Genomic DNA, 27,116 nt, shown 5'->3' with positions numbered 1-27,116 from the left:
GGCCATCTGTATGTCTTCTTTGGAGAAACGTCTATTTAGGTCTTCTGCCCATTTTTCATTTGGGTTATTTGTTTTTTTATTGTTGAGTTGTGTGAGTTATTTGTATATTTTGGGAATTAAGCCCTTGTTGGTTGCATTGTTCGCAAATATTTTCTCCCATTCCTTAGGTTGTCTTTTCGTTTTGTTTATGGTTTCCTTTGCTCTGAAGAAGCTTATAAGTTTGATTACGTCCTATTTGTTTATTTTGCTTTTGTTCCTTTTGCCTTGGGAGACTGACCTAAGGAAACATCGCTAGTTTTATGTCAGAGGTGGCCTCTTTCTTGCTTGACATCTGCTGGTTGGGTTTGTCCCTAAGTGGGTCTTACTTGGTAACACACTGACTCTATTTCAGCATTTAGTTAGCTCTTCCTGTTTGCAAACTGCCTTACAGTTTGTAGGATGGGAGGTCAGCTGGTTTCAGTATTCTTCCTTTTTCTCTCTGTAGGGTAAGGTAATAATCTGCCCACAGTCAAACAGCCAGTTGAGAGCTAGACCAGAGTTAGAGCGCTGGGCTCATAGAGTTATGCTTTCCCGTGAGACCTGCCGGTCTGTGTGTCTTGACTCTGTTTTTTCCCTGCAGGAGCAACTGCTGGGACATGGGCCCACAGTCCTCTTGGTCTGACGTACACCCGAAGAGGTTGTCTGGAATGGGGGTCTGTGGACCCAGAGTCCCCTCGGAGCCTGCCACTTAGTAAATGTATTACCTTGGGCAAGCTGCGTCACCTCTCTGTCTCAGTTTTCTCCTTTGTAAAGCGGAGGCGATAATAACAGCACCTCCCTCAGAGGCTGTTGTGAATATTGAATGAGCCAAGGGTCATGCAGCTGATGAGTGGTAGGGCTTAGACCAAGCCCTGTGCTGTACTTGTCCACACTTTTCAGGAGTTCTGCTTCCTGGTGCTTCCCTGCCTCTGTTTGGGTGAGAAGAGCTGATGCCTCCTTGTGTATGAGCTGTGGCAGTGTCTGAAAGACAGCTTGCTGCTCCTGGCCTGCTCTGTTCTTAGGCGAATCTGCTCTCTTCCCTCTTTCTTGGGACTGTTCCCTGCCCTCTCCTGGGTTTTCTCTCCCCCTTGGCCCTTCTCTGACTAAACTTCGCTTCTCTTCCCTCTCCTTGCACTCTCCCTCTAACCTGTTTTGGGGACTCTTTGAATGTAGTTCCTAGTTAATGAAGCAAAGTGAACAACTTGGAGTGGCATAAAATGCAGAGTAGGGGGAAAATAAACTTTGTGGAGATAGGTTGGGGCAAGACTGCAGAGTCTCAAAGTCAAAGTTCGACTGCATGGAGGGTCAGTGCCCCTAACCCCCTGTTGTTCAAGGGGGGTTAACTGTACATGCAGAGAAAAAGCCCAGAAGGAAATACATTATGAATAGTGGTGGAATTGTGAGTGTTTTTCATTGCCATCGTTGCCCCTTACTGTATTTTCTAATTTTTCTACAATGAACTATACACTTTGCTTTACTAATTTTTTTGCATTCTTTTTATAATTTCTAAAAACTCTATTAAAAGAGGGGATTTGTTTTTAATTCCTGAGTAATAGATTAGAATAGCTGCCTTGTTATCTTGTAGAGACCCTATTCTTTATTCTTGGACCAATGAGTTGTATTCCAGGTTAGTATCAGCGTTAGTTTTACTAGTCCTACCGTGGTGTAAGCATAGACTGAAGACTTGGGTGTGTTCCAGGAAACCTTAGTTTGGTGCTGCAGGCTCAACGCTTCCATGGACTGAACCTTCTCAGCCTTCAGGTATTCACTGGTTTTCTATGAACAAAACAAGAAATTGTGGTCCACATCTCTCTAGTTCCATCTGAAAGGCTGTTCTGTGGCATATCTGAAATGGAACATGAAAGCCATCCTTATCTTTGTTGTAGCTTTTGTGGCCCCCCAAGTCCCTCCAGTCAGTGCCCAGAATTGCTTATCCTGTAAGCTGTAGATCTGGGGGTTCTGTTAATTAAATAACTTAAGATCAGGTGACCACACAGAAGCACTGCCTTTGTGGGGCACCCTGTCCAAAAACCAGTTACATACCTAGAATCTGGGTCTGACGTCGCTGACTTCTGATTACTCCTGCTTGCTACCCATTTGCTGGTGGTTCTGCCCAGTATTAGGTAGTGGTGATGGCAGCTTCGCTCCATCTACAGGCAAATCACACTTTGGAGTCAACCCCCTGTCCCCAGCCTAGGCCCTGCCAACCGTGGGTTAAAGTTTTTGAAGTGTACATTTTCATTTATACATAAAATAAAGTACAGATTTTTACACATAAAGCCACATGCCACCACCCTAGTGCTCAAAGTGCCCAGTTTTATTCCTTAGAGATGAGAGAATTTGGGTACACAAAAATTTCCTTGTCCATACAAGATAGCTTTGAGAGGTGCACATACTCTGCAAAGGAGCTTCACAGTTCATGAGTTATCCGTAGTGAAGATACTGTAAAAAGTGCTGCTTAGAGCCCCAGTGTTTATATTGTACTTCACCCAGTGATCTGTGCTCAAAGGACTTCTAGGGAGCTGGGAAGCTTTCAGAAATGCTGATGACATTACTAGTGCTGTGGAAGGAGAGAGGGATGCAAAACCAACAGCATCAACGTCCTAATCACTAAGTCGAGCACCTCTCAGAGCTGTTGGTGGGGTTTGCTTCTTGGGTTCCATCTGTGTCTGGTCCCGCTTCGGTGGCCATAGGTCCTGCAGTTTCCCTCTCGATCTGCAGGTGTCGCTGTAGGCAAAACAGTGATAACTGCATTTGCTTGTGCTGGGATGCACAAGCAAAATGTACAAAAGGCTGTGCCACCTCTGGCTTTTGCCCTTATAAATCACAAACAGGATTCTTTAAAAAGAAGAAAAAGGAAAGAAAGTAGCACTGAGAGTAAATTACAGTTGGCCCTGAACAACACAACCTTGAACTGCACAGATCCACCTATACATGGATTTTTTCCCGTAGTAAACGCTACAGTACCACAGAATCTGTGGTTGGTTGAATCGTGGATGTGGAACTGTGGACACAGAGGAGCCGCTCCTGCGCTGTCAGTGTTGAATGGTGGTACATGCCCTGAGTCCCTCCCGAGCTACCCCTCTGTCCTGCACAGGGAAGCAGACAGCAGGGCCTCGTGAGAAGGGGGTGTCATGGAACTACTTGATGTGTTGACCCATGTGGTGAAATCCTGGTAGTACAAGGGTGTGTTAGAAAGCTGCTCAGTGCTTTCTTTTTTTTTTTTTTTTTTTCTTTTGCGGTACGCGGGCCTCTCACTGTTGTGGCCTCTCCCGCTGCGGAGCACGGCTCCAGACGCGCAGGCTCGGCGGCCATGGCTCACGGGCCCAGCCGCTCTGCGGCATGTGGGATCTTCCCGGACCGGGGCACGAACCCATGTCCCCTGCATCGGCAGGCAGACGCTCAACCACTGTGCCACCAGGGAAGCCCTCAGTGCTTTCTTTTATTTTGGGTGGCATGGCCTTTGTGTCCAGCTGTTACAGGGATCCATCTTGGGAAAGGGATGGTGTGGTTTGGAAGAGAAGCTTCAGATTTCTAATAGTATCCTCAGCACATGCTTCGTCTTCATCACGCCTGGTTCATTTGCCCCAAGCACAGCACTGTTCACGTTCTTCAGTGCTCTTGTCCACGCAGCAAGGCCTTCCAGCGCCTCTGTCCCTCTGCTCCCTGCCACAGGTAACCGCGTCTCCTCTGAGCCTGGGTTTCATCTTACATCTGTTTATGGCTAGTTCTTACACCTTTCATTTTTGGGGCAGAGACTTACTCAGCCCCTCTCAGCTCCCAGCTGTGTGTTAGGTGAGCATCCGATGCGTGCTGAGTTCATTCGTTAGTGCCTCTCCTTTGGTTCCACTCACCCATGTCTCGTGATGTCTGTGGCTTAGATGTCCCTTAGGCAGGCTGTCACAAGAGCCAGAAGGGTGCTGCTCTCTGCTGGGGCATCCTTTCTGTGTGCAGTCGTGCTGCCTGAGAGCTGGCTTCCTGGATTTGTCTCTAAATGGGGTCCTTCCTTTGTTGGTCCCTGCTTTTTCAGGTGCCTGTTGCAGGAGGCCCTTTGATAGAGTCACGTGGACATACCGGAATGCTACCCCAAATACCCACCCTGTTGGCTTATGGTGAAGATTGACTGAGGTCAGTGTGTAAGACCTGGTGAGCAGGATTCCTGGCGCATAGTGAGCCCTCAAGTAGGTACGAGCTGTTCTCAGTATTGCTTTTCTTAACTTAAACAAGAACAAACTGTTTTTCTTCCTCATTATGCTCGGTGTAGACTGTTTGGAAAATAAAGATAAGTGTGTAAAGAAGAGAAAACATCCTACCACTCCCTATTAACTTTCTGGGATATTTCTACAGTTTTTTCTATGCATATAAACGTGTGCGTGGGTGTGTTTGCACACACACACACACACACCAAAGTATGCTTATAAAATTGTCTTACACTGTGGCTTCTGTTTTGCTGAACATTGTATGCTGAGCGTTTCCTGCATCCCTTTTGCTGATTTTGAATTCATGTTGTACACTGTTGAGTGTTGTGTGCCCAAGAGGTTCTTTTGCTCAGATGAGGTTGTTGGCTGTAATCATGCACTCAAGAGAATAGTAAACAGAAAGCCAGCAGTCCAGGGATGTCTGCCAGCTTTCCCCGACTGGGGCCGTGCTGGGCCTGCCGGCCTCAGGGTCTGTTTTCAGTCTCATCTGGTATAGAAGCTGTTCTTTCACCCAATTCGCCCTGAAACTGCCCCTTCTCTAATGAACCTCAGGTGTAAGTGGCCTCAGGGATTTGATTTAAATCACAGATGAGGAAAGGTTGTTTGTTAGAAGTATTTTTTTTCCTCTAGAAGCATTGTGTTTTTGTTTTCATTTTGCAATTCATTTCTAGCTTATAGGCTTCATTTTTAGAAGAGGTTGGCCTGTATATCTTACAGCGATGACTTATGTTGAGTTGGTTGGATACTGAAGCCGGATGGTAAAAATGACCTGGCGTCCTAGCCTGTGAGAGTGAGAGCATGTTTTGGGGCCGGAGGAGGAGGCCAGTGAGTCCCCCAGGGTACTCTTCCCCCTGGGAAGTGTGTACTTCCAGATGCCAGAGCCCAATCGGCTTCCTTTTAACAGATGGAGAAATGGAGATGAACAGTGGTGAAGTGCTTTGCTTGAAACCGTAGTTAGAAAGGAGGGCCAGAGTCATGGGGAGCTGAAGCAGTTCCCAGTGCGCTCAGAGGCCCAGACATGGGTATGTTCGCTTTGCTGTTGTTAAGAAAAAGGAACTAGTACCAGAACTATCTAAGAGATACTTTTCAAAACTAACACAACCAGTTTCTAATTGAATATTTTTCTATGTCACTAAAGAAGTATAACTTTTTATGCTAGCTTTTTTTTTTTTTCTATTGAAAAAAAAGGTATATGCACCTTGTGGAAAATGTATTAGGTTGAATTTAAATACAAAGGTGAGTAGACAGAAGAATGCAGTGAATCCGCGTGTACTCACTGCCAACCCTGTGAAGTACACCCGGCCACTTCTCCCCTTCCTGTGTTACTCAGAAGCAAATTCTACCTCATCATTTCATCTGTAAATGTTTTCAACTGGTGTTTAAACTTCCAGTTTTCTCATAATGTCATAATTTTTAAAAAAAAGTTTACATCTATAATAAGGCTCCAACCACATATCACTTTGTAGCAGACTCTCTGTTTCTCTTGCTTTTATTCTCTCAATTTATTTGTTAAGAAAAAAATCAGGTTGTTGGTTTGTTGAGTTTCCCACTCTCTGATTGTTACGTGGTGTAGTAAATTGGCAGTTGGATTTAGGGTCAATACTTTTGAAAGTTATAAGCCTGTGTAATGAAAGTGAATTCTCCCTAAAGGCAGCCATTGTGTGTACTTTGCAAAAGTTTTCTGTTTTATAAACTTTTTATTTTTCATATTCGTTTATGTATATCTTATCTGTTGTATACAATATGCTGTGTGTGGACTTCTAGTTACATCCCCCCGAGCAGCTGACAAGCAGCTAACAAGGAGGCAGCCTCCCTGTTGCCAGGTGCCATTTTTCCTGATGTGCGTTGTATCTGTCCTCACATCTGTGGGGCTTTAAGATGCTGATTCCTGGGCCTGCCCCTGGAGATCAGATTTAACTGGCCCAGGTGCGACCATGTGTCAGGATTTTCAGAAGCTTCCCAGGTGACTCTGCCTGTAACCAAGAGTCAGACTTGACTACAGTCTTTCTCTCGACTCCCTCAGAGTTCTGTCCTGTGGATGTAGCGTCATTATTTAGTGAGTCTCCACAGGCAGTGTAATTAGGTTGTTTCCAGTCTACTGCGGTCACAAATGATGCTGCAGTGACTGTGCTGTATGTGTTTCTTGGAACATGTGTATGAATATCTGTTGGACGAATTCCCAGAACAGGAATTACTGGGTCAAAGGGTATGAAGTGTGTAATTTTGATGGATGTTGCTAAAGTGGCCCCAGAGAGATTGTACCAGTTTGTTCTCTCACTGCCAGGCTGTCTGATGGTGGGTACCTGACCCACCCCAGGTGCCAGCCGGCATCCCTAACCCATTTCTTGGCTGCTCTTACTTTTGCTTCATTGGTTTTATTTGAAATGCCATTCACTGTGACGTATGTTGGGTTCTGATTGGCTCTGTGTATGTTTCTGGGTTTTTTTCCCTTTTCTATTCCATTTATTCATAGATACTAAACCATTTGTTCTATTTGTTTGCCAGTACCAAGCTGTTTTATTTACCATAGCTTCATTATGATACATTTTAATACTTGGTGGGACTAGTGTTTAATCCCTTGCCCCCAGACTTTTCTGGAAACTTTTTCCATGTGAAAATTCTGTTGAAGTTTTCATTGGGAATACATTAAATTTATGTTTTGAATTAGAGAGAAATGACAGGTTTATATTATTGAGTCTTTCTGTCTAAGAACAGGGTATATTTTATTTATTCAAGTCTTGTTTTATGTTCTTCTGTAGAATTTTAATGTTTTTATTCAATAAGCCCTGTACACCGATACTGAATTCTCTATTTTCTGATAGTTTCTCTGTTGATTTTCTTGGATTTTCTAGGAATATAAACTCTTCAGTTTTTATTATAGTATTTTAGTGACAAGTATAGTTAGTAATAAATACATTTTTAATATTTTGAATTTTAAATGTAACTTCATTTTATTTCTCCCTCTCAAAATGTGTTGCCCCGAGCACCTGGAAGGATGGAGCTGACACTAGCTGCAGAGGGAAGGGGTCAGGGGCGGCTGGTTCTGAGGCTGACAGGTTAGCCTTTGGCCACAGTGGGGTCTCTGGGGTCTGAGAAGCTGTGAGCCATGTAGGTGGAGTCCGAGGGGAGCAGGACTGGAGGTGGGAGTTTGAAAAACATCGGCATATCAGTGGGTTTAAAGGCACAGACTGGATGAGGTCACCGAGGCTGTGAGTGTAGATGGAGAAGAGGTCCAAGGATTGAGAGCCGGGGGGTCGTACATGAGGTGAGGGGCCGTCTGCCTAGGGGGCCAGGAGAACGGGGTGTGTGACCTGGGGGAGCAGGCCCGAGCAAGGCAATCAGGAGAGTGTCCTGTCATGCGGCAGGAGGCCAGTGGTGACACGCGCTGCACTGTCACATGCGCTGCTACTTCACCCTCCGCTTGCTCCCTGCAGCCGTCCAGCCCTGAAGTGCTCAGCTCGCTTGTCACCCCTTTCCTTTGGGATACACTCCTGACCTGTCCTCTGGTTTCTGTTTCTGCGGTTGGCTCACCTTGTGGCAGGTGATTCTCTGGCCTCCGGCTCAGACCGCACCCTTGTCTCTGGCCCCAGGTGGTGGCTCCCGTGTGTGTCCCCGTTTTTTTGTGTGTGTCTAGTTCTCTCACCAGGGAAGCCAGGAGGAGGGCAGCCGGCAGAAAGTGCAGCTTTTCTGTTACTGTGTGCACCTTGGTCTATTTATCTTGTCCACCGCGTGTCCAGTGCCTGGAACGTCCCTGGCGGCATAGTTGGCACTTAGTAACCAGCTGAGTGAGTGAGTGATTCAAATTAAAAGTCATGTGAAAAAATGATAAACCTTTGAATTTTAACATATCTAATGAATTCCATTATCCAGTAACATTCAGTTTTTCTTGAATTTTCATAGTAAGGGCTTTCACATCTTCTGTGTACTGTTCATACTTGTCTTCTTTTAGGGCAACTCAGTGTTCTGTAAACTCCCTAATTGAGTCCTGTGTGGTCATAGAGCCCTGAGGCCTCTGTCGTTTCCCTGTCTCTGTACTGAAGGGCCAGGCACTCAGCTTCCCTAGTGGCGAAGAACCCTCTAGGGACAGAGCCCGGGACTGGGAGTCAAGAGCCCTGGTGTGAGCAGGCCTTGGGCCCTGTAGGCTGTACTGCAAGGGAGCGGGAGCAGGCCTGAGTTTTTTTTTTTTTGCGGTACGCGGGCCTCTCACTGTTGTGGCCTCTCCTGTTGTGGTCCAGACATGGGAGCACAGGCTCCGGACGCGCAGGCTCAGCGGCCATGGCTCACGGGCCCAGCCGGTCCGCGGCATGTGGGATCTTCCCGGACTGGGGCACGAACCCGCGTCCCCTACATCGGCAGGCGGACTCTCAACCACTGCGCCACCAGGGAAGCCCGGCCTGAGTTTTTTGTCTCTTTTTCTTAAGCCAGGGAACCTGCCCTCCTGTGGGTAAGTGGAGTCCTGGGAAGGCCTCTGCGTACAACAGGTGAGGGCTCAGCAGTTGGCTGACGTAGGGCTGCGAGGCACGGGTGGCTTCATCTCCAGGCTCACTTTGAGAACCCCTGGAGTAGGACGTCTGGGATGACTCAGCTCTGAATCCTGCGTGTCTGGTTGGTTGTGAGCCTGGGTTCTGAGTATCTCTCGAGGGTCAGGTCCGTGGCTTCGACAATGTGATGGAATGGGGCCAGTCCTTAGCTGAGCAAGGGCCACCACGTGTTCTCGCATATAACCCTCAAGGTCTATTTATTTTGTGGTCTCTAAAGAAAACTTTCATTTTTAGATAATTAAGATCTGCCCCCAAAAGTTGCAGAAATCATGCACAGGACCCCATACATCCTTCTCCCAACATGCCAGGTGTCTGTGCCTCCTGTAACCCGGGGCTGCTGTGAGCGCATCTGAAGACCTTGTTCCAGTTTCATCCATTGTTCCAGTAGTGTCCTTTCTCCTGGGCCAGCGTTGCATCCGTTGTCGTCACTGCATTATGGGCACGTCTCCTCTATCTGGCACAGTTTCTTAGTCTTGTCTCTCATGACCTTGACCCTTTTAAGGAGTACTGACTTCTTTTTTTCCTTGGTAGAATGTCTCTCAGTGTGGTTTTGTCTGATGTTTCCTTGTGACCGGCTAAGGCTGCCGCAGTGGCTGCTTTTCTTCTGTGCTAAAGAGTTACTATTTTCCCTTTTGTGATTAATAAGTGTCTTGTGTGGAGATACTCTGAGACTCTGAATATCTTGTTTCTTCTCATACTTTGCCCACTAATCTTAGCAACCATTGACTATTCTTGCCTGAATCAGTTATTGCTGTGGTGTCTGCCAAATTGCGATTTCCTGTTTATATCCTTCTTTCTACATTTATTAATTGGGATTACATTGCTAGGAATGGCTTTTCTTTCTCCTCCACTCACTCACTCATTCATGCACTTGTTTGTGTGTGTCATCGTGTCCTTACAGATGTTGACTACATAGTTATGGCCCCACTGTCTTGGGTTGTTGCTCAGGGTGCCCTTTAAATGGGCTTGTCCTTTTGACACGTTCGCATCATTTTTTGAGCACTCCTCTGTGTGCTTGCACCACAAGATGTTCCATGTCATCCTGCTGTGAAGTCGGCTTTTTCTCCAAGTGGCCTTCGCTTTTTTTCTTAAATTTAAATTTATTTATTTATTTTTGGCTGCGTTGGGTCTTTGTTGCTGTGTGCGGGCTTTCTCTAGTTGCAGTGAGCGGGGGCTACTCTTCGCTGTGATGTGCGGGCTTCTCATTGCGGTGGCTTCTCTTGTTGTGGAGCACGGGCTCTAGGTGTGCAGGCTTCAGTAGTTGTGGCATGTGGACTCAGTAGTTGTGGCACGCGGGCTTCAGTAGTTGTGGCTCGCAGGCTCTAGAGCACAGGCTCAGTAGCTGTGGCGCACGGGCTTAGTTGCTCCGAGGCATGTGGGATCTCCCCAGACCAGGGCTCGAACCTGTGTCCCCTGCATTGGGAGGTGGATTCTTAACCACTGCTCCACCAGGGAAGTCCCCAGCCTTGGCTTTTGATTGGAGAATGGTCTGAAATCAAGGATCTGGGCACCAGGTGTGCTGTCGCTGCTGGTGTCCTGGCTTCTAGGCCTGTTTTATGCCCATTTCCTGGTTACTTTACCCTCTGAAACCATCCTGCCCAACTTCTCACTTCCAGTTTTCTTTCCTCCCTTTTGAAAAATTCATGGTATGGATTAAGAGTGTGAATCTCGGAGTCAGAAGCCCTGCGTTCAGATGCCAGCTCAGACCTTGCTGAGCCATCTGGCCTTCAGGCCTTAGTTTTCCCGCATGTCAGGTAGGGGTGATGATTCTCAGCTTAAAGGGTTGTTGTGAGGGTTAAATGAGAGAGTAAAATGAGAGTGGTCAGCACACGCTGAGTGCTCAGTTGGGTGCTTTCATTCAGCAAGTATTTATGGAATGAATGCTTGTGTAGGTTTGTTTCAGGGCCTGGGGCATGTGGGGTTTGGGAGTGCCAGCCTGGTGGGGCCTCTGGCCGGCTGGTGCAGGGGCAGCGCCTCCGACGCCTCCTTGATCCCGAGCTGCTCTACAGCTGGAGGGATGCGGGGAGAGAGGAGTGGGTGCTTCGCTGTCCCCAGTTAAAGGAGCAGTCCTGGTTCTAGCAGTACGTTCTGCTTCTGACAGCAAGCACCCCGCTCATCGCCCATCTCTGGGTGGCACTGTCCTGTGTGGGGTTGGAAGGAACTTCTCCTCCTCCTCTGGCGTAACCTTTCTGCCTTTCTTGGCCGGTTCTTCCGTGGAGTGGGGTGTGGCTCGCAGTAAGTGCAGCCTGGGGGCTGGTGAGGGGGGCAGTCGGAAGGAAACCAGCCAGCGCCCCTTAGTTTTCTGCAGTGGTGGCCACGAGCCCCCAGATGCTTAGACAGAATCTTCTCTGCGGGGGAACGGCAGGAGGGGTGGGAGACAGGTCTGGGCTGGTCCCCCCACGAAGTCTTGTGCCTTGGGCACCCGATCCGCCCCTGCCAGTGTCCCTGGGCAGGAAGACAGGCTCCCTGAGAGCTTTCTGTTCTGCTGCTGCTGGAGCGTTGCAGTAAGTGGGTAGGTAGGACTAGCTGTGACCTAAAAACACTTGAGCATTTTCTGGGCGTCCCTGGGGAAAGCTGAATAAAGTAGGAGGAATGTCATTTCAGATGCTCATGTTCTCCCAGGAGAACAAACTTCCAGGTCTCTTCTTGCCTCTTGTTTCTGAAGGCAGTGCTGCTGACTCTGTGAGCCTGGTGCCTACAAGCTGACCTTGTGACCTTGGTACCTCCGGGGTGACCCCATGACCCCAGTGCCTGCATGCCTGGCAGGATGGGTGCTGCACAACGCGGTGTGGTGACGACTGATTTCCTAACTTGCTTCGTGGGACCGCCCACCCCTGCCCACCCTGCTGGGTCCGGAGTAAGAGAACAGAAAGAAGTCTCTTCTCCTTCCCAAGAAAAACAAGTCCCAAACTCTCCAAACAACAAAAGCAGCAAAACTCATGGAAGTACCTCGCAGAGCTCAGAGTCAGGAAGGATGGGGACGGTTGCCATGCAGCGGATGTGGGGTGTGGTCCCTGTCCTCCAGCAGGTTGGCAGTGCCCTCTTAGCGACACAGAGTAGATCTCACTGTTACCAGCAGTTTTCAGGTTTAGGCTGAAATCTGATGAGGAGGATGGTAGGGAGAGCCCTGCGAGCGAGGGTGGCCCTGGGCCCTGCAGTCGCAGTTGGCTGCAGGGTAGAGGCTGTGCCCCTGGGTTCCGTGGTCGTTTCTTTACAGACTCTGCCTCCTTGTGCCAGTCTCTTCCCCACTTTGTGACTTTGTGGCCGAGCGCCTTTGATTTTGCTGCTGCAGCCTTTACTTAGATCTGTCTCCCTTGTACCCCTTTAGCCCTAGAACTTCCTTTTTCCTTAAAACCATTTTTTTACTGGTGTTTTGAAAAATGCCACATGCAGATATTTAAAGAGATCGCAGTAGCAGAAAGCGGGGCCGTGGAACATCAGTCCTCCTCTCGCCATGACCCCACCTCCCTGCTCTGTCTGCAGAGAGGCCCCCCGGTGTGAGCCTGTCACCACGGGGACACCACAGGGGAAGTCTGTGAGGATCCGAGGGTGCTTATGTGTTCCTCTCCCCTACTTTTTAGAAAAACAGGCTGTATATTTTAGAGTAGTTTTAGGTTCCCAGCAAAAGTGAGCAGAGCACAGAGTCTACACGCAGCCCCGCTCCCACACGCACAGCCTCCCTGTGTCACCATCGTGCCTTTCGGGTTGATTTCCTGGGGGATAGCGTGCTGTGTACACTGCTCATCCCTGTTTTTTTTCACACGGTGAACCTTATAAATGTGTCCTCTTCGGTGCTCTGTGTTCCTTTGGAGCGGCCACCTGTCGTGTTCCTCTGTGTAAACTGTGCTCAGTGACTCTGTCTGCTCCGTCGGCCTCGTTTCTCATGGAACTAGAGGAGAACAGTGACTAAACAGACTATGAGATTCTAACAGTTCTAAAAATACCTTCCGAAGTAATGTGTATTCACTGAGGAAAATGAATGAGGGGGCATAGACTGTCCAGAAGCCCAGGAGTGGGCGTTGCCTTTTTCCAAAAGGCTTTTGGTTCATAGAATAAAAAAGAATGAAAGCTGACACGCAGATTTGGGCGTCTCCAGTCGTGAATGTTTCTGTGGCAGGTGTTCTTGGAGCATCAGTGACTCACTGGTCTGCGCTGTGGCACCGTCACCTGGTGGTCCTGGAAGAGAGAAACGTGTGATCTAACCCAGCATTTACCAAATCAGTTAGACCACAGGGCCTTTCCCTTCCTTCCTAATTGGCCTGCTGTCACCTTGAGGGACTTTTTTTTCGGAGGAGCCTGAAAGGTTATAGAAGTACTAAGTTCTCATTTATTTCATCCAGAAAATATATTTCTTCGAAGTTTTTCATTAATTTTAATTTACACAATAGTTAAAGAGTACGCTCAGAAGCATAGGTAAATCTCAGGCCCCCTTTGACCACCCCGATTGCAGTTTGCTCCCAGAGGCACCTGCTTTTCTGGAGCTCACCTTTTGTGTTTGTTTTTTTAATTTCAGTGATCACAGGTTTTAGTTTCTCAGATGGCTGGTTGAGTTTTCGGAGTGCAGTGTCCCTCCCGTCACTTGGAAGGGTGATCGTGTCTGTTGTGGAGTCCTGGTGCCCGGTTCCCTCCGTGGCTCTCAGCAGCACTTCTTTCCCTGTAGAATTTGGTGACCTCCGCCCTGGGAAGCTGGCTTTTCCCAGGGTTTGGTGATTCCTGATTTTGTGTTCATTTTTGTGCTTGAGACTCCTGTTACCCTGTCTGTGAATGCTGTCACTGTTCCGCACCTGGTCTCTAGAAATTTTTAGGCAGTGGCCTAGGGTGTCCTGTGCTGGTTGCTGTTCTGCAGGAATGGGGTTCCACTTCCCGACTGTCACCAGACATGGCCCCACACTCTCTGGGCTGGGTGCCACTTGATTCAGATTTTGTATGTGTTGGGAAGGGGGCAGGAGGTGGACTCATGGCCCTTCTGTTGTCCTGCCATCAGCACGCTGGCCCTCCTTATTTGGGAGAGACCAGAGCTGGGTCCATCTCTGCATCTTTGACCCCTCCACGCAGACCGGGGCTTGAAGCCTCCTGCTTGGTCCGTGGCCTGTCTCCATTCCACTTAGTCTCATACACATTCATGCAGGTATGTAAAATACTTCCCTGAAGCTGGGTGGCCTCCTCCCTCCCTCCCTGAGGCTTTGAGTCACTCAGCCCCGTCTCAGGACCCAAGCTCGTTGGGTGCTTTCTCTCCGGTCCCTGTCCTCCTGCAAGTCTCATGCTCTGCACTTCAGACTTCTGCCCAGGGTGGCGTCTCCTGCTGTTCCCCCTCCATCCTCGGCTCATCCCCTGATGTCTCTGTGGACCTTCCTTCCCCCTCACAGGAGGATGCTCCCCCCTGCGCGCTGACTCCTTTTCTGTCGGCCTCCCTCTCCGGCCTGTGCACGCTCGCTCCAGTGCTGTCCAGGCCGGGCCTCCCTGAAGTCTCTCGGGTGCGTTTTCCCAGCATGTATCACTTTCTGCATCTCAGACTTCATTCGTGTGCGTAAGTACGACATAGGCTTGAGGGGTGCGCCCTGCAGCTAATTATCCGAAGCAGGTTGTAAGTTAGAAACCCAAAAGGTTATCCTGCCTGAACTGCCCCCTCCACGTGCAGCCTGGCCAGCTCTCCTGATTCTGGGGAGGGAAGTACTCTGGGCACCGGCGCTGCCTCCGTCCACCTGCTCAGCAAGGTACCATCTCAGCACAGGGCTCACCCCCGTCTCTGCTGAGGAGTCGGGGCCACCCCTGCCTGCTGCTGAGGGCCCCCCGACCCCGTGATCTTCCTCTGTCCCTAGTCACCAGCTCACCTGGGCCCAGACCTGGAAGGCCCCTGGAATACTTGGTGGATTTAGCCACATACTGCTTAGTAGTGGCTCTTGCAGGCCTGACGGTGGTCTGTTCAGCCACCAGCAGGCGAAGTAATCCCAGTTAGGTCTAAGTCATGAGGTTGAGCTGGAGCCCACCAGACACCCCGGGCCTGTCTTACAGTTGAGGCTGCTACCCCCTCAAAGCTTTCACTTCCATCCCTGGGCAGCTTCTGGCCGACTCTAATTCAGAACTGCCTGGGGAAGGGGGTTCGGAGAGACGGGCCCCCTTAGCCAGGGTGGCACAGCACACACATCTGTTACGGGTGCAGTTTTCAAGTGCAGTCTGATGTATTTTTACAAATGAGCATTGCCGTGAATCACCACCCAGAACAAGATATTCCCAAACGAGAAATAACTGGAAGTTTCCCCACGCGCTCCTTCTGTGTGCCACCCACTCCCTTACAGTCGCTGCATGTGTGTGTGTCCGTGGTTTTGTTAGATAAGCCAATGACATTAAGGCTGTGCCGTCTGCATCCCTACTGCGAGCCTGTCCCCACAGCTGGGCAGTGGACTGTGTGTGCTGAGCTTTTGAATTTTTACTCTTTGAAAGATGAGATACACTCATGTTTTAATGTTTATTTCTTTTATCATGTGTGAAGTTGTACGTAGTGTCATGCATTTAAGGGCTGATTGTATATCTTTTTTCTGAGAATACTCTATGTCTTTTGCTCATTTGTCTGTTAGGGTTTGTTACTTTTTTCAACTTTTAAGAGCTCGCTCTCTATATTGGGGAAATTAGACCTCTATCTGTAATATATTATAAATATTTTCCTCCAGTTTGTCTTTTGACTTGGCTCATGATAGGTTTTGCTCCAAGCGAAACTTTTTTTTAATATTTAAAATGTTTGTCATAAACTTTATCAGTTTTTTATTTTTTTAAATTTTGAGTTAGAAAGCTTTCCCTGTGTTGAGTTCAGGAAGGATTTCACCCATTTTCCTGTGGTATTTGTGTGCTTTTTTTCTATAGTTCTGTGAAAATAACCCTTGTGTGGTATCATTTTTTATATCTATGCCTCTGATCCATTTGCTCTCTTTGTACGTGTGAGGTGTGGATCCAGTGTTACCATTTCCGAAATGGCTTTTCAGGTGTCCTTATGACATCTGTTAGGGACCGCGTTTTGCAAGAGGACTTGACAGGTCTGAGCCCCAGGGGATGTGAACCTTTGGCTCAGCCTTGGTCCTCCCTGAGGCACTGGTGACACTGCCCGGGTCCGCACATCGTCCAGAAGGCGTGTCCCACGGGCCACTAGACTCCTGTAGAGTGGTGTTCCTGCCAGGGAAAAGCTCCCTCACTTCCCTCTTTTAGGGTGTCTCTGAGGCACCGCTTCAGCACCTATTCCCCGAACGTGTCTGAGCGGACTTGACTGCTGAGCCTGGGTCAGGGACAAGGCGGTGGCAGAGCTGTGTGCCTGTGGACAAGTCACAGTTCTGTCCTGGATAAATGAGGGGATTGTGCCGGATGATCTCTGCGGTCCTTCCAGCCCTCCGTTCTGTAATGCTGGGGGCACAGCATTTGCACAGAGCACTTGTCCTGCATGGAGCCACAGCGTCCCCTGAGCGTGGCCCGAGCCCTGTGCGTGCTGCTCGTGGGGGGCACAGGGCCGGCGGGTGGCTTTGTCTGTGGGGAAAAGCTGTGTGGCTTGGAGCCTCACAGCCAGCTCCTTATGTTGTGTTTGCTTTTCAGACCCGTAAGTTTATATCAAGAGGTGATTCTCTGAAGAGTTGCTAAGCGTTCATTTATTTAAAAGTGAAAACTAGGTTTCCTCCTAAACTTCTTAACCCTGCCAGACCATGCTCCATGTTTGTAAGAAATATTTTGTGCCACTGCATTTGACTATTCTAGGTGAAGTCTACCAGTGTCGCTTCAGTAGCGCCGTGCTGGTCATGAGTTTTCAAAAGGGTGACTAACTTTGAGCCCAGAATCAAACAGATTCACATACGGTTGTGTGCCTGGAAAATTCACAGTGTGATGAGACCAGGCAAAAGATTGTTAGGGTTTGTATCTAAAATTGAGCTCTTTTCCAGGCTCAGATTAATTATAAACATGCTGCCACCTGCCTGCTGTCTAGAGGGATGTGTAGAGGGGTGTGGGTCAGAGGACAGTGCATAGGGCCCAGCGTCACCTGCTCCCTCCAGGCCGCCAACACTCCACGGTGTCCCTGCCTTTGAGAGCTACCCATCAAGTAGGACTTTCCTGGTTTCATGTACATGTAAACAAGCGGAGTAATCTGCTTTAGGGTTTCTTTATTCCACTAGAAGTTAAGCTTATATATATTGATCAGTTTTTCTTACCTAGGACTTTTCCTGGAGACATGACCATTAGAGGATTTTAGCAGGTGAATTGCATGTGTGTTAATTTATTATAGGTTACATTTGTTCAGTAACTGTGACTAGAACCCTGGAAATTAGTTTTTGTTGAAATTTTAGGGCCATTTGTGAAATGTTTGTAAGCAAAACATATCCAGCCCTTTGACTGAGTAACTTGAAATATGCTCAAGGATCTGGAGGTAACACACATTTCTCTTTGTCTTTCCCTCTCTCCCAGGGAGTGTGTGTGTGGCTTTATTTTTACAATGCTACAGAAAGTCTCCTAGGGAGGCCACCTGTTCACGGACATCTGCCTGCACAGCTGACTGGTCTGAGCACTGATGTTTGCTGTAGAAGTTGTCCTGTCATCACCTGTTCATCGCAAGTGTGGACAGCTTCCGTGGGGTCACGGGTTCGGGGCTGGCTGCCGAGGAGGGTGGCAGTGTCCCCAGGAGCCGCTCTGTCCCACCTGTCTGGGCTTGGCTCCCAGGCTTCCCTTTTCCTCAGTTTCCTCTGTTCCGGCCGCTGGGGCTAAAGGCATGGCCACACTCCATTCAGAGCATGGCCCAGTATGCACTCACAGCTGTGGGCGCCGGGTTCTGACCCTCAGCGCTGCGGGTGGGTTGTCCTCTGCCTTCCCACACACCCCCAAGGGTGGGAATCAATCAGGCCAGTGACGGGAAACTCCGGTTATTTGCAACGCCTCTTGTTTCACAGGCCGCTCTGATGTTAGAGGAGGTGTCTGTTCACGGGCCTCCCCTTCTCCCCTCGCATCCGACATGCGTGTTGTGTCTCTTGCGTGCTGTACCAGGCCCTGCTGTAGGTGCTGGGGGGACAGGGGGTGCTTGCAGGCTCACGGTGTGGGGACGGGGACAGACAGCTGTAGTCCAGTGTGCTGAGTGTAAGGAAGAGGTCAGACAGCTCCCTTAGACATCCGAAATGCTTCCTGGCGAGGGTGTGCTGGCCAGGGCCCTGGGAGCCAGGGGCAGGGGCTTCCCAGTCTTCCAGCCTGTGTGGCGGCAGGCGGGCAGGCGGGCGGGCGGGCACGCCAGAGCCCTTCCCCGGAAGGGTGCAGCCTTGAAGGAGCTTGTGAGACGGTTAGGGTTGCGGCCAGGCTAGTCCTTGGGTCTGCTGTCTGGGGCCACCTAGGATGTGTGGGCGTGGAAAAGAACCATGATGCAGTTCAAATAGACTTTAACAAAGACTGAAAGTTTTTCCAAGAAAACTAAAATCCCTTATTGCAAATTTTGTGAAAAGTATAATGGTCACAGGTTGGGTAGTGGAATTACGTCATGTGGAGTGTCTTGTGCTTATGAATTCAGTGTAAACTGCAGTTGTTTCACCCTCCATCCAGTACTTAAACTTTTGATCTCCCTTTTCTTTTTTCCCCCAAAGTTAAAGCATCAGGTCCTTTTCACCTTTATTTTCATGCCACAGTCATATTTTCCTCTATTTCTTGGAGGTAGTTGGTTCGTTAGTGTCCTTTGGAGAGAGTGTGTATGGGTAGATTTGAAGCCTCAGGGGTCATCAGTGGTGACAGTTTTTTTCCTGTGGTTAGTCTAGCTTTGGTGGTGGTGAATATTACACATACTGATGGTTTTTTAAAAAGGGCTTGTGGTAGAGTCTGGTATGCTGTCTGTAGAGAGTCTTGTGGTGACGGGATGGAGCACATTCCTATTTCTCTGTGTTTTGCCTCTTCTGGGACAGGCCTACTTGGTCGTCGTGGATAACAAGCAAGTTTTAAATTTCAGTTAAACATGTGTGACAGTACCTTACACCTTAATTTGCATTAATTTAATTATAAGAAAGATTACATTTTCTGTGCAGTGATTTAAAATTGGTGTTTCTGTTAACTATTCCAGTACCTGGAATCCGGGTATTTCCCTTCTGTAGAGTTTCACAAATAAAACTTAACGTGTCTTCTTATTTGCTGCTTTTCTTTTTCCAGTTGATTCATTGAACTTTGTGCAGGGAGTTTGCCACATCTATCTTGTGTTCAGTGATTTCCTTTATGTTGTTAGATTTTAGAAATTTCTCTCTCTTTTCAAGTCGTAGGTTGGATGTACCGTTCCATTGTGTGCAAGGGGCTTGAGCCTGTTCTTTAATATTGTTTGATTTCTTTAAAATGAATTTTACTGTGACTTGATCAAGTTCTGTGTTATATGCCTTTGGGTCTTTAATTGATGTTACGGTAAAACTGCATATTACCTTGCAGTATATGTTATCATTATACTCCCATTAAATACCCTGTTAAAAGCAGGTATATCATTGCATTATTCATGGCTTCCTTTCCTTCTCTCATTAAATTCAGTTACAGAAAGTTGCCCTGGAGGGTTATAGACAGATTTCATGTATCCTGAGTTCAATTAATATCCACGTTTTTAATGTTCGTGTTGCATTTAGGAATGGCATTTTCTCTGCCACTGTTCGTTACAGCTCGTGGCAGTTAGGAAAGCAGTTAATTAATTATAAAAGTAATAAAGGCAGGTTTTAGAAAATTTGGAAAATAGAGAAAATTATTCAAGTTCCATCAGTATTACTATACTGTTGAATTTCCTTCCAATTAAAAAAATTACATTTGCTATTTCTTTTTTTAGATCATTTTAACATTAGAAACTGCTTGGCCACTATAATAGGTGAATTACAAGTATATTTAAAAGTAAACTCTTCCTCCTAATTCTGTAGCTAGTGTTAATATACCACAAAATATATTCTTGCATACCTTCCTCCATGCTCACAACACACACACACACACACACACACACACAGTTTTTAAAACTTGAGATACAATTCACACATCATAAAATACCTATTATCATACGCTATTTAGTGTTTTTAGTAAATTTGCAAGGTTGTGCAATCATCACTGCTATCTAATTCTGTTCCAGAATATATTTATTAACCCCAGAAGAACTTTATACCCATTAGCAGTCACTCCTCATTTCCTCCCAAACCTTCCAGGCCTAGGCAACCAGCATCCTACTTTCTGTCTATATTTGCTAGTTCTAACATTTCATTTAAATGGAATCATATGATATTTGGCTTTTTGTGTCTAGCTTCTTTCACTTAGCATAATGCTTTCGGGATTCATCAGTGGTATAGCATGGTCAGGACTTCATTCCTTTTATTGGCTGAATAATACTTCCTTGAATGGATGGACCACATTTTGTTAAGTCATCCATTGATGCATATTTTGGTTGTCTGTCATGAATAATGCTGCTGTGAACATTCACATACAAGTTTCTGTCTGGATACATGTTTTCGTTTCTCTTGTGCATATTCCTAGGAGTGGAATTGCTGCGTCACATGGTAACTCAATGTTTAACCTTTTGAAGAACTGCCAGACTGTTTTCCACGGCGGCTGCACCATTGTACACCAGCACTTTATGGGGCTCCAATCTCTCCACGTCATTGCCAACACTTGTTATTATCTCTCTTTTTGATTGTAGCCATCCTAATGATTTTGATTTGCATTTCCTAGTGACTACAAATGCTGAGAGTTTTTGCATGTGATTATTGACCATTTGTATATCTTCTTTGGAGAAATGTCTGTTCAGACCCTTTAATACCGTTTTTAATTGTGTTGTCTTTTTATCATTAGATAGAAGAGTTCTTTACATGTTCTGGATACTAGGCCCTTATCAAATAAATGATTTGCAAATATTTTCTCCCATTTTGTGGGTTATCTTTTCTCTTTCTTGAAAATGTCCTTTGAAGCTCAAAAGGTTAAAATTTTGATGAAGTCTGTCTGGTTTTTCTTTGGTTGCATATGCTTGTGGTGTCATATTTAAGAAATCATTGCCTAACCCAAGATCACAAAGATTTATATTTTCTTAGAGTTTTATTATTTTAGCTCTTGCATTTAGGTCTCTGATCCATTTTGAGTTCATTTTTGCATATGATATGAGCTATTGGTTTAACTTTATTCTTTTGCATATCGAGTTATTCCAGCACCATTTGTTGAAAAGACTGTTTTTTTTCCCCATTGAATAGACTTGATACTCTTGTTGAAAATCAGTTGACCGTGAATTAGAGAGTTTCTGGACTCTCCATTCTGTTCTATTGATCTCCATGCCTGTCCTTACGCCAGTACCGCATTGTCTTGATTACTACACCTTTGTTAGTAAGTAAGCTTTGAAATTGGAACCTTTGTTCTCCTTTTTTAAGATTGTTTCGGTTATTCTGGATCACTTGCATTTCCGTATGGATTTTAGAATCAGCTTGCCAGTTTCTGCAAAGAAGCCAGTGGGGGTGTTGATAGGTATTGCATTGACTCTGTACATCAGTCTGGGGAGTATTGTCATCTTAACAGTATTTAAGTCTTCCAGTCCTTGTACTTGAGATGCCTTTCAATTTTATTTAGCTCTTCTTTAATTCTTTTCAACAATGTTTTCTTTTTGGAGTGTAAGTTTTTATCATTTTTTTGTTAAATTTATTCCTAAGCATTTTATTCTTTCTGATGCTGTTGTAAATGGAATTGTCTTAATTTCTTTTTCAGATTGTTCACTGCTACCGTTATGAAACCCAATTGATTTTTTCATATTGATTTTGTGACCTGCAACTTTGCTTAACTCTTATTAACTAATAATTTTTAGTGAATTCTTAAGCATCTGTCTGTCAGTCTATCTATCTATCTGTCTATCTATCTATCTAGATCATGTCGTCTGCAAATAGAGATAGTTTCACTTCTTCCAGTCTGGGTGTCTTTTATTTATTTATTTTCTTGCCTAATTGCCCTGGCTAGCACCTCCAGTACAACATTGACTAGAAATTGTGAGAGCGGACATCCTTGTCCTGTTCCCAGACTTGGGGAAAAGCATTCAGGCTTTCACCCTTAAGTGTGATGTGAACTGTGGGCCTTAGTCTTTCTTTACTCTCATGTTTTGGTTGAGAACACCTCCTAGTAACTCCCTGAGAAAGTGACCATTGAGAGAAAGTTTTTGAGACCTCACCAATCTTGCTGATTTTCCTGGGATTAAAGGGTTCTTGGGATTAGGGACTTTTAGTTTTATGGGCAAACTATTGCCCATGACTGAGCAGCTTCCCAGGATGTGAGAATCCAGTGCTGAAGCAAAGAAAGCCCCAAGGAAACCACAGCAAGCCGGCCACTCTACCAAATGTCTGAATGTGTCTGTGTTTTCTTTATACTTGATTGATAGTTTGGCTCTATATAGTGTTAGGTTGGCAGTGTGCCCTGCATTCCCTTGTTTTCTTCTGGCTCACAGTGTCACTCCTAGGGAGCTGGAGGGTGTTCGGATTCTTGCTCTTGGTGGGAAGCTTACTCTTCCCAGTGTTCCTGCTCTTCCAAAAGTGTATCCTGCTTCTCTGAGTTTGGCTCTAGTTCAGTTTGATGTGCTTTGTGCCTGGTGGGCCCGTCAGACTGACGGGCACACTCTGCAGATACTGCAGGTTTGGTTCCAGACCTTTGCGATAAAGCAAATGTCAAAATAAAGCGAGTCACTCCTAGTGCATAAAAAAGTTAGGTTTACACTATAAGTCTGTTAAGTGTGCAATAGTATTATATATAAAAAACAATACACATACCTTAATTTAAAATACCTTATTGATAAAAAATGCTAACCATCATCTGACAATGAACATAAGGTTGCCATAAACCTTCAATTTGTAAAAAAAAAAAAAAAAAAAAAATGCAGTATCTGCAAAATGCAATAAAATGTGGTAAGCCTGTGTATTCTGTCTCTGACTTTTTTCTCTTTTTTTCTGGGAAACTCATGCACGATCTCCTCACCTGTATCCTCCAGTCCTTGTATTGAGTTGGTTTGTACTCTGCTATCAGTATTCATTTCCGCAAGTTCTTTCTTTGTTTTCTGAAAGGGGTTGTTTTTTACATAATCTGTTATTGTTTCAAGGCTGCAGTATCTTCTCACTGTTGTGAGAGGATGGACACACACACGAGGATGGAGATGTGTGTATGTGTGTGTGTTTATCTGTCTCCAATTCCCTGTAGAGTAAACCTCTAGGGTTTTGGAGGGTGGGGGGGGGTAGTTGCCTCTTCGTGGAATAGAAGAGGGGGCTGACTTCTTCCTAGACAGATTCCTTAACCTGTCCTCAGTATTTAGCCCCACTTCCCTACTTTCTAAGGTAACTTGTGTCCCCAGCTCGAGAGCCTTTGGGGGTTCTGTGGTATAAGAAGTGTGTGTTTGGTTTCAGGTATGAGGTGACTGGGACATGTGAGTGGAAGCGGTTAGCTGACAGGGACATGTCAGTCTGAAGTTTAGGGAGAGAAGCAAAAGCTGGAGCCAGGTGTGAGAGTCATCATCTTGGCAGTGGTGGTTGTAACCCTGGAAATGAAGTTTTGTCTCTGAAGGGAGTGAGAAGGGCAGCGGCCAGTGAGAGACTGGGGGAAAGCGTTCTGAAGCTCTGGGGACTGTCGACGGTGGAAGAAAAGGAATCCCTGAAGAGGGGAAAGACGGGTGGAGGGGGAATCTGAGAGCAAGACGGTTTGGGAAAGACTCGCTGACCTGAGCTGGGACAGCGGGCAGAGCCGTCTGGCGGGGGCAGGGTGGGACTCAGTGGACTGAGAGTGAGTTCGAGGAGTTGAACTCACCCATTCAACCATGTGGCCACATTTGGGATGGCAGGACTTGGTAATCAGCAGATTGTTCTGTTCATGTGCTCTTTGCATACAGTTTTGACATGGAAGAAGCTTGATTGATTGATTTATATTACAATGTATTTGACTTACAATATTGTATTAGTTGCAGGTGTACAACATATAGTGATTCAGCATTTTTATAGATTATACTCCATTTAAAGTTATTGTAAAATATTGGCTATATTCCCTGTGCTGTACAATATATTGTTGTATTTTATTTTGTACATGGAGTTTGTACCTCTTAATCCCCTACCCCTACCTTGACCCTCTCTCTGGTAACGATTAGTTTGTTCTCTATGTCTGTGAATCTGTTTTTTGTGTTGTTATATTCATTCGTTTTATTTTTTAGATTCCACATATAAGTGATAACATACAGTGTGTGTCTTTCTCTGACCTATTTCACTAAGCATAATCCCCTCAAGGTCCATCCATTGTTGTTGCAAATGGCAAAATTCCATTCTTTTTTATGGCTGAGTAATAGTCTATTGTGTGTGTGTGCGTGTGTGTGCGTGTGTGTATCACATCTTCTTTATCCATTTATCTGTTGACGGACACTTAGGTTGCTTCTGTATCTTGGCTATTGTAAGTAATGCTGCTATGAACACTGGGGTGCAGATATCTTTTCGAATTAGTGTTTTTGTTTTCTTTGGATATATACCCAGGAGTGGAACTGCTGGATCATATGGTAACTCTATTTTTAGTTTTCTGAGGCACCTCCCTACTGTTTTCCGTAATGGCTGCACCAATTTACATTCCTACCAACCATGTACTAGGGTTCTCTTTTCTCCATATCCTTGGCAACATTTCCTTTTTTTTTTTTTTTTTTTTTTTAATAAATTTATTTTGGCTGCGTTGGGTGTTCATTGCCGCGCCGGGCTTTCTCTAGTTGCGGCGAATGGGGGCTACTCTTCGTTGCGGTGCGTGGGCTTCTCATTGTGGTGGCTTCTCTTGTTGCGGAGCACGGGCTCTAGGCGCGCAGGCTTAAATAGTTGTGGCGCACGGGCTTAGTTGCTCCATGGCATGTGGGATCTTCCCGGACCAGGGCTCGGACCCATGTCCCCTGCATTGGCAGGTGGATTCTTAACCACTGCCCCACCAGGGGAGTCCCCGTGAAGGCAGAACTAGTTGCTTTTCATCAGTAGCCTGAGTAGATGTGCTGCATTTGAAAGGCTGTCTGTCAGAGATGCCTTTCTGACACTAGTTTTGTTTGTGACTCTTGTTATAGTAAGAAAGACCTTTCTCTATAAGCCTCTACATAGAACTCTCCAGTCTACATTGCCAGAAACCAGGCTGCATTCCTCAGGCATTGTTAGTCCAATGAGGTAATTATGTTTGATAGAGCATCTAGTTCTGCTTCTTTAAAGGGTAAAATTACAGAGATTGCAAATATATACCGTAGTCTAAGAGGCTCCTCTGAAGCACTATTTTTTTTTTTTTTTTTTTTTTGCGGTATGCGGGCCTCTCACTGCTGTGGCCTCTCCCGCTGCGGAGCACAGGCTCCGGACGCGCAGGCTCAGCGGCCACGGCTCACGGGCCCAGCTGCTCCGCGGCATGTGGGATCTTCCCGGACCGGGGCACGAGCCTGTGTCCCCCCATCGGCAGGCGGACTCCCAACCACTGCGCCCCCAGGGCAGCCCGGAAGCACTTTTTAGGAGGCAGTAAAGTGAACAGTCCCTGCTGTGTGGGGACAGGCAGCAGGAGCCGAGCGGCAGAGAAGCTCGGCGAGGCTGGGTGGCCTCGAGCTGCAGCTCCCTGCTGGCGCTGCGGGAGGGCCTGGCCAGTCTGTGGCCTGGGTCTGGTCCAGCCATCCGTTCAGCCCCCCTCAGAACAGCACTTGCTGGAGGGTCTCAGCTCATATATATGGGGGGCGGGGGCTGTTAGGGAGGATCGAGTCTGACACAGAACTTCGTAAATAGTAGGAGTGTTTCTCCAGCCTGTCTTCACTGTCTTCACAGCTAAAATTCCCTGGCAGCCTGTAACTATGAGAACGGAAAGTACTATTTGCAGAGACTGAAATCCAGCAGGCGTTAGTGCTCCCATGGCACCTTGTTGCTTTGGCTGTACTCTTGGGCCGTCACCTCTTCCAAGCTGAGCTGTTGTCAGGAGGCGGAAGCAGCCACACAAGACCCTGGACGTGTATGGAGAAGTGCGTTTTGTCAGCGTGAAAGTCTGACCACACACTCTCAGGGCTCAGGGTCGTGTGGGTGGGCAGGTGGATGGCACCCAGAGGTCACAGCTGGGCCTAGAGCGTGTGTCTGGACCTGAATTGTGCAGCCTCATGTGTGTAAACTGGGGATAAGGATTGGATCAACACAACCCGTAGGTGGGTTCTGGGGGTGTCAGCCATTGCCGGTCTGTTAGCTCGCAAGTCCATGCTGTTTCCGCAGTGAGGGGTTACATCCCTCATTGCACTGATGAGCACACCAAGGCTTGGAGAGTGGGGCCAGCTTGTCCAGGGTTCCACTGCTGGTCTGTGGCCAGCAGGGACTTTGACTCCAGAGTCTGTGTCCTTGAGCACTAAATTATTCTGCTTTATTTTTTTAATCTGAAATCCTTCGAAGACCTTCCTTCCCTTAAGGAGGTCTGACATGTGAACCCCTTTGCCTAGTCTTTCACTTTCTCACTAGGGTCGGGTACTCGTTGCTTCTCAGTGGCACATCAGCTCAGAGCTGCTGATTCCGGTCCTGACACCATGTGGACCGCCTATGCTGTGTTAGAGTCTGGAATGCACCTTCTGCTGTGCACATGTGTGTGCACACACGCTCACAGCAGCAGTCCTCCTCCCTTCCAAAAACAAAGCAGACAGGAACACCAGGAGCAGTCGGTGGGGAGACTGTGCCCAACTGTGGGGGAGATGGCATGGGAGGTCAGCAGGCTGAGAAGGGCAGGCACCCTGTCAGGAGGAATTCCTGTACAGTCAGTGCTGGAGTGCTTGTGGTCCCGCGGGAGGTCGGAGGAGAGAGGGCTTGTCTGTGTACCTGGGGGGCTGGGATGACGCGGTCAAGTACCCTGAGTATCGTGCTGAAGAAGTGGGTCTATCTTGTGGAGAGTGGGCTACCCAGTGGTTTCTAACTCAAGAGTTCCGTACTCCGGCTTGTTTGAAAGTTAACAGGGAGCAGACACAGTGGATGAGGTTGGGGATGCAGACAGGATACCTCACTGTTGCAGTGTTTCCAGGGGTGTGTGTGGAAGAGGCAGGGTTACTGCTGTGTCGCCTGGAGCTTATGGGGAGGAGAGGTCAGCCAAAGGAGACCAGGTGGCGGTGGGTGTGATGGTGGAGGAGAGAGGGGGAGACCAGGTGTGTCTAGGGCAGGATGTTGATATCAGATGTTGTAGGGGAAAGCAGGTTCTGAAACCTATGAAAGGCCAGTTTGGCTTTGACACTTGGAGGTCGCTGGGCTGGCCAGAGTTTCACAGTGGGGTGTGCTGGGAGGTGAGGTGGAGAGAAAGTGACTTCCTGAAGGGAAGGCAGGGTGGGAGCAGCATTTCGAGTCCCTGTTTGTTTGTCTTTAAGGTTGGGTGAGGTGTGAGGGCTGGAGCAGTG

General features: G+C 47.2%; 1 protein-coding gene across 2 annotated transcripts in view; it reads left to right on the top strand.

Moving 5' to 3' along the window:
- Positions 1 to 27,116, top strand: part of NUDCD3 (NudC domain containing 3) — a 73,440-nt gene that overhangs the window by 7,070 nt on the left and 39,254 nt on the right. The gene's annotated exons all lie outside the window — the stretch shown is intronic.

The sequence above is a fragment of the Phocoena sinus genome, chromosome 9, assembly GCF_008692025.1.
Source record: "Phocoena sinus isolate mPhoSin1 chromosome 9, mPhoSin1.pri, whole genome shotgun sequence".
NCBI lineage: Eukaryota > Metazoa > Chordata > Mammalia > Artiodactyla > Phocoenidae > Phocoena > Phocoena sinus.
This window is presented reverse-complemented; position numbering and strand designations above follow the sequence as displayed.